Source organism: Struthio camelus, chromosome 7 (genome assembly GCF_040807025.1).
Source record: "Struthio camelus isolate bStrCam1 chromosome 7, bStrCam1.hap1, whole genome shotgun sequence".
In the NCBI taxonomy this organism is placed as follows: Eukaryota; Metazoa; Chordata; class Aves; order Struthioniformes; family Struthionidae; genus Struthio; species Struthio camelus.
The window spans coordinates 20191421-20198959 of NC_090948.1; the positions used below are offsets into that span (position 1 = coordinate 20191421).

The window sequence follows — 7539 nt, forward strand, 5'->3', positions numbered from 1 at the left end:
GAGTAGCTGAATTTGTCTGCTTCTGACTGATGCTCCTAACAGTGACAACTTCTCTTTTTCACTTGGGACTGTTATGACCAACAAATACCTCATGTCCTTTTTTTAAAGATACCATTAGCAATTATTCCCTTTTGTCCCTTGAGCTCAAGCCAACATAATGAGGCAGGAATTATGTTAAGACCTGAGAGTTTATTACACAGTTCAGGCTAGCAATAATCTAGCAGCTAATTGTCCTTGCAAGCTAGGAAGAGATGACTGAAGAAAATCATCTGTGCTTATTATGAGTAGCACTTGTTGAATTTTTCAGAGAAGCTGCTTCTATTTCTCTCCTATGAGCAGAACTGGTATCAAGAGCTTGTTCCTGTCAGCACAGAAGTCTCGTGGCTGAGTTTTTGTGTTTAATGAAAAGCCTTGACACAAAGACAAGCTCTGCACTTGAACGTGGTGGACTCCGTGGTCATCTTACTGCATCTAGTGGTGCCCTCCACTCTGATGCTCTTCATGAGCCACCTCACTGGCTGACCGCTTACAGCCAGTAAGACATTAGACAGAGAAATTAGCTGTGTGCTGGTCAAAGAGAGGGTGAAATGGTTGCTTATCATCTTAAGTGAACTGGGGCAACCACAGTCAAGTCCAGTATAATTATGGCACAAACATCGGGGAAGATGCTGAAGGGAGCACTTATTTTGTGGTTATCAGGCTATCAAAAGGCACTGTGGACTAATTTTGAGATTTTGAGATATCTGCTTTTAACTGATGGTGCTCTTACGTAGCACCGGAACAGCTCAAGGACTTCTCCCACTAGTACCATCTCTGTTTTGGACATGCAAGCTTCAGCCAGTTGGTTTTTAGCCAGTTGAAGATAGGAGCTGATTATGGGGGAAGGCTTCAAACTCATTTATGGCATTTCAGGAAGCTGATAGCTTTTCAGGCCATAGCCTTCAATTCATATGCATTATGAGCTAAAGACCTTACTACCTGGCTAGAGAAAGAGAGAATATCCTGAGATACAGCTAATCCACAGGTAAAACTACTAGTTCATTACAAAAGCTGAACTATTTTCTCAAATGAAATACTTGAAGTAGCAGAGCTTAGAATGAGTCAAAATGCCCACTCAAATATGTTTGTTTCTCAATTCTGGTTTCGAAGCTACTTTTCAACAATCTGTTTTTGTCTATTCTTATAAGTACAAAATTATGGATCCTTATAACAGGTCTACAACAATTGGACGTTCAGTAGTTATACCATAATAATACAAAATAAAATGCAGTTTATGGCTGGGATAACACTTCTGTTTGTCGTGAATTTTTCATTACATCTTCTTAAGTTTCAATAACCCCTGTTCCATGGATTCACCTACATTTTATAAAACCTCTACATAGATTGAATTTACATAATTTGTGCTTGTGGCTATTTGTGTCAAGACAAAGTTGGCAGACCCTTATGCTGTGATTAGTGTTCTGTATTTCAAATGTCTGTCAGCAGGTGGTCAAAAACTTGAGCTCATAAAGGACCCAGTCTGACTCTGTTACTGGCTCCTGGACAAGGACACAACTTACGACTTGCAACAGAGAACTCATGATAAACACAGAAATAAAACAATTCCTGCGTGCAAAATGGGGTTTCCCTTACCTCTTTCAGCTAGTGGTAAGCACGTACAACCCACCCTTACTTGCACTGCAGGCCTCTGTGGGTATGGCTACATTACCAACTGGTGCAGCACACAGACAGACTGGGGTGCAATTTGCTGAAATCTGTTACAGCTCTAGGACTGTCGGAGCACATCACCTCGCTGCCAGGAATGAAGTTGCTTGTCTTGAGCCTGTAGCGTGCAAGGACAGAGCAGTAACCGCTGCGGACCCGGCCTCCATGCCAGCAGTGAGACAGTGTCTATGGCAACTCTGCATGTGGTGTACCTCTGCTCCCACCAAAGGTGCACTCCAGCACAGGCTACAGGATTACGAGTACAGACAATAAGAGAGATTTTACCAAAAAAGAACCCCTCCTGCACAATAAATCACTCATGTAGACATGCCCTAGGACAGGCACGGGGTCCTTTGAAAGTGTGCTAGGAAAGGAAGACTATAAGAGAATTAGGAACTATCATCTGGCAGAACAACAAACTACTAGCAGGATTTGTTAAAAAAAGAAGCATCTGTTGAAGAAAGCAGATTTTATTCCTTAGTGATTTTGAGAAGAATATGAGTCCAGATTTGAGTGCAGCCTGGAAAGAAATATGCAATCATTTAATGATGAATAGTGCATGCTTTTAGTTCAAAAGTCAGCAGAACATAGCATAAGCCTGTATTTGTCCCCAGTTTTGTGTCAAGAAGTGTTGAGATCGTTGAAGTAGCTGTCTTAAAGAAAATGCATGCCTAAGAGACTCTACTCATTAAACTATTCCTTGTTGCTTTTTTTTTGATAAAATATTATTTCTGCTGAGCTTGGATCTTACATCCACTACCTTAGCCAGAAGTCTGAGATCTATTTTCTTGCCAGGTGTCCCCCATATTGCCTGCTTTCATGTCTGGAAAAATCAACTGATCACATTCCTTGGTCAACCTGAAAGAACTTGGTGGGGGGGGGGGGGGGGGGGAGGATCACTTGATGCTGGGCTTTTCTTCCTCAGAAAAGTGCCTGTGCTGAAAAAACAGGATGAGGTTGACAAACCAGAATATGTGGGTGGCACTTGGCCTTAAAATGCAGAAAGGCAGTCTCTAACACAAAGCAAATAGGAAGTGATCTTTCTACAAGACTTGAAATACATCTCTTTATCTATCTCTTGCATTCTGTCTCTGATCATTTAGACTGCTAAAGTGAGCTGAAGCCACATGTAATTGCCTTCCATGGAGAAGCCACCTAAGTGAAAAAGAGGTGAAAAAGATAAGTCATGCGGTGTCATATATTCCATATATTCCAGTCATATATTCTTGACTAAGCCTTCACTATTTAGCACAGATAAGAAATAGGAACAGTCATGTGAGATAAAAATGCCAAAGATGAAGCAGAAGCCTGAATGCTACTTTTCTTACCATACCTGGACACCACCAACTATCTTTTGTAATTTTTTTATTGATTCACCTGCAATGGTGCGATAGCAGGTTTAAATAACTCCTGAAAGGTAAACACCAACCTGTCACTGGGAGAGCAAAAAGACTTCACTGGATTTCAAAATGTACAGTATATACTTTATCAATTATCTGCTTTATCTCTGGTAAGTATCTATGTTACCATGGAAAGAGAGAAATAAGAAAAACTCCTGCATAGCTAGGCTTCTTTAAGCTAGGCCAACATGCAAATCTCTGTATGGTGATTTCACTGCAGTGAAGTGAGGAGAAAGGAGAGGTCTCAGTCCAAAACAAGACATTGGTCTGCCTACCACTGACGTCCTATGGATAGTTATGCTCATAGTGATTATATTAAAATGCTGCAGTAATTTAGCTTAGTCATATATTGCTTGAACATTCATCTGTTTGTTTATATATTTGTTTATGTACTTATGCTTTAAAGAAAAATCTATAAGCATCATGTAGCCTGTTTCTACCCAACTGTAACTGTGTGTGCGCATGGAGGTGTGCTCAGGGCAAGAACCTGTGAGTTACTCGATTCTGTTTCCAAGTTGGCCCCCAAGTCCTTTGCAATTTCTGATAGCTAAATAATTGCTAAGTCCAGCATGTTTGGTTTTATTTTCAGTAAGAAACGGGTACACTTGTTGTGCAGTGTATTAGATACAGTTTTCAAATGGTGCACTTCACTGGATACTTCTGTGCCAACTCCATAGCTTGGGAACAGACTATGTGTAAGGAAGACAGGCAACTCCCTGCAAGTATGAAATTGCTTCAAAATTGCCAGGCACACTTGCCTTGGCATTTAGAGGTGGCAGAGGCTCTACCATCTCTTAGTCTGTCGTTCAAAATTTTCCCTTTTAATCTTTTTTTATAAACAGCTTACAGAGATGTCAAAGAAACGCTATCACTATGTGAAAGCAGCTACTGTGTATCCCTGGCATTGCTGTTAGACAACAGCAAGTAAAAAAAAAAGTTTGTCTTCTCCCCATGCTCTGAAGGGTCCATTAATACACAAAATTGAGATGTCCCTACAATCATATTAGTTAATGAGCGTGTGAAATAAAATACAAAGAAAACATACGCTTGAAGGGATTACTCATGTGCAAGTGAGTGCAGGTGCCTCCAATGGAGACAAATGGGAGATGCACATACAAACAAATGGGAGAATATATTTGCCATGCTGAAAGGACAAAGGCCAGCATGGAACAAGGTGGAATGCATACAGGAATTTAATAGCAGGATCACATATGCCTGTGGCAACTGCTCTCAATAAATTATAGTTAGATCAAAGAAAAATAGAATGCTTTGATAAGAGATTAACAAGTGCCATTCTCATATGTTGTAATTAAAAAAGACATCACATTTTAACCACTTAATCAAGGTATTATTTCTAATCTTACTTATGAATGACTTTTAGTACCCAGGAATAAAGACAGCTCTTTCACCGTCTTCGTTCTCTTACAGCCAGCCACCAAATAAACACACACTCATTATTTTTATACATGCGCTAAGAGTTCTACTATGGGACATGGGTTTGGGGTGGCAGTGGCGGGGGGGGGGGGGGGGAAGAAGGGGGAAAGAGGGTCGACAATTTTAGCAAGATTGTGTGGGATGCTGCAACAAAACAACAGAGACAACCAGGCAGCAAAGCTGTGCTTTCTTTGAGTTGCTAGCTAAGTATCTACCAACTTCTGATAAAGAAGAGAAAAGCAAAATTGAATTAGCTTTCATCTATTTCCTACAACCTTTTCTTGTCCTAGAACGTAATGAATACATGCACACTACTTCTTTTTACAACTCAGTAAAAAAAGTAGTTCTTTGAAAGGTCAGTGGAAAATAAAGCATTAAATAAAGTCATAAGTTACTACAAATGTGAATTTCTTTCCATCATCTTATCTGAAATGTGAAGGCTGGGTTTTTTTGTTAATTTGCAGCCAGCGTGGGAAGATGCATTCTGACTGTTCCCTTTCAGTATCAGGAAAGCAGGCAACCCTGGGACAGCAGTGCCTGATGCTAACTTCAGAGCAGACAGGATAGAATTTCTCCAAATCTGAGCATTTTGATGTAGCAGTTATCTAGAAATTCTATCTTTAGAAAAAAATCACCTTCATATGAATATTTCACAGTTTTGAAAGGTTTGTTCAGCCAGCAAAAGCCAAATCTTGCATTATAGCCGTACGATTTCATATCCTGGAACTACTTAATCCACATATTTTTCATTTGAAGGTAAAAAATCTACCATTTTCTCCCACTAGTTCCTGGTTGTGCAAATCATAAGTAGACAGTTATCTGGAGCTGCAAGGTGCATTTAGTAATTGGCTTTGCTTTCTCAGTCCTCAATTTCTCACTGGCACTGACAATACTAATGTTTTACTTGTAATGAATTCACTTGGTTCAACAGGCTGGAGGTCTGCTTCAGAGCTGTATGTGCTCCAGGGAGCAATACTGTAATGCCTGGAGAGCTCATCTTACCAAACGATTCTTTCCAATGAGAAGATGCCTTCATCCCCTCATAAACAGTTTATAGTCAATGTAGAATGTTGTGCTCTTCCTCCTTTAAAACCCTCCAACGAATGCAGCACCATTTCGAACCTCATCAGCACGGAGCTATACAATTTTCCTTGAACTCGGAGCCATTAAGCTCTGGAGAGAGAGGAGAGCATGGATGCATGTTCTTGGGACTCATTTCTTCAGGTTTTACTAGAAGTGGTACCACATTTTCACTGCTTTATGTCCCTGTGTTTGTGCTTCCGGGACAGAGGCTGCACATGGCAATGGCCTACAAAAATGAAATGACTGTCACAGTGAAAAGTGTGTAGTATACACTGATATTGTTTTTATGGAAGGTCAAAGCTCATGGCAGGGCTTTATTTTGACTCATTTGGCAGAAAAATCATCTCAGAATCTCTTTTTTCTCTACCATTTGACTGACTTTTGATCAAGGCAGCAATTCTTGGCGTTTCTTCTGTGCGGCTCTCTGGGTCACCTGGTGAGAACGCCTGTGTTAGGAGGTGACAGTCGTCAATTACCTTTAAAGTGAATCTTTTTTATTTCCTCAAAGGAGCGGGAAGTAGCTTCCTGACTTCTGTGATCAAACGCTGGAAGGAGAAAGCCTAAAGGAAATTGTAAGGATAACCATGCATTCATTTGTACATGGGTACAAACCCAACAATCTGGCACACCAAACAAGCGTGTGCAAGTGTAAGAGTTTGACCATGACCGTGAGTTCAATGTTTGACAAATACGGCTCAAGAAAGTAAAAAAGTTATCCTAGACCCATTTGGTCTAAAAATCTGATGAAGCTGGTCACCAGTCTGAGATTTCCTGTATTTCCTTGACTAAAGCAGGCCAAGAGCCCAATGGAATTTAGATTTACATGCAGCGTTTCAATATTTCTCCTCCAGTTCCTGCCAAAACTAAGCATTGCAGAGAGACGTTACAAAAAAAATAGCGAAAATTGGCAAACCTGTGCTATGCTCTACAATCTGCCGTTTCTTGGAAAAGGTCTAGGTGAGTTCTTATTTCATCCAAACTAGTTCTCCCATTCTTGCTGCTAAATGGGAAAGCAACTCCTTTTTCCCTCCTTATCATGTAACGTGATATAAAAGCAAGGGGTTATTCAAGAAAACTGAATGGCCACTCACCTGAAGTAAAGACAATGCAGCACAAATTAGCATCTGCCAGTGAAATCAAAGTTCCCTGGTGTATCAGCGAGCCCCGTGGCCTCTCCTTCCTGTTCAGATGGGACATTACTGCATGTGCTCACGCCTGTGGGTGCTGGCTGAGAACCTTTGGCCATCTGAGAAGATGGGCACAGACAAATGAGACTGTGCTTCAGTGCTCTCACTTTCTCGATTTTCTCTGCATTCTTCTGGAAAAGGAAAGGAAGCATCTGTTTCCACATTTCTTCACCTTGAAATTCAGCGTTTCAGTTGGATTAATGCCGTCTTGTACCCTCCCCTTCCAACGCCCTGTGGGGAGGAAAAGGAGGGCTCTCCCTGTTGTTTATATCACACTATGGAGAGAACAACATACTTCCACACTGACTTTGGCACTCACTCAGATGGACTGAAAAGACCCGAAAAGCAAAGCTTATAAAAAAAAGTCTTACAGGGTACGTGAGCTAGATATAAGGGTAGAGCATGGGCTTAGTTCAGCCTCAACAAGAACTGGCTAGTCACTGGCTAGTGACTTTTCTAGTTCCTTAGCATGAGTGACAACACATTTTGGAGACCACACTACAGTCTCCCTTCCCAACTGTCTCTGGTGTGAAGGTGCCTATGCTGAGACATAACAGCTATGGAGGAGATTTTTGGTGTTTTCTTGTGAAGTAGCAACTCACTAAAAATAGTGCCTGCAGATTAATGCATTGCAGTTTGCAATGACCCAAAGAAACCAGTTTAGATCGTTCATTCCTCTTTCCTCCTCTTTCATGCGTTCCCTACATTTTCTCCCGAAATAGAACAGAATA

The 7539-nt window shown here is 40.9% G+C and overlaps 1 long non-coding RNA gene across 1 annotated transcript in view; it reads right to left on the reverse strand.

Annotated features, from left to right (window-relative positions):
* LOC138067807 (uncharacterized) overlaps positions 1-6801 on the reverse strand; it is a 41403-nt gene extending 34602 nt beyond the window's left edge. The window contains exon 1 of the long non-coding RNA XR_011142194.1: positions 6713-6801. This is a non-coding gene — a long non-coding RNA (uncharacterized lncRNA). The remainder of the gene's footprint in view (positions 1-6712) is intronic.
* Positions 6802-7539: the final 738 nt, after the last annotated feature.